Here is a 278-nt window from a genome sequence, read left to right as displayed (position 1 = left end):
GTATGACTTATATATAGGGCTGGCAATGGATAGGATAGGGTAGGGTTTGGACTCTACTCTAACCTTATCTGCGGGTTGAAAATTTTATTAAAACTCTACTCTACTCTATTTGTGAGTTGAAAATCTTTCAATCCTAATCCTACCCGCACCCTAAAATTCTAAACCCTATCCTATCCGCAGAAATATCAAAATTTTTTAAAATAAATATAAAATTCAATCATTTCAAATTTTATACATATTAATAACATAAAAAATAAAAAACTAATGCTCTAAATTAC

Source organism: Arachis ipaensis, chromosome B01 (assembly GCF_000816755.2).
Source record: "Arachis ipaensis cultivar K30076 chromosome B01, Araip1.1, whole genome shotgun sequence".
In the NCBI taxonomy this organism is placed as follows: domain Eukaryota; kingdom Viridiplantae; phylum Streptophyta; class Magnoliopsida; order Fabales; family Fabaceae; genus Arachis; species Arachis ipaensis.
This window is presented reverse-complemented; position numbering follows the sequence as displayed.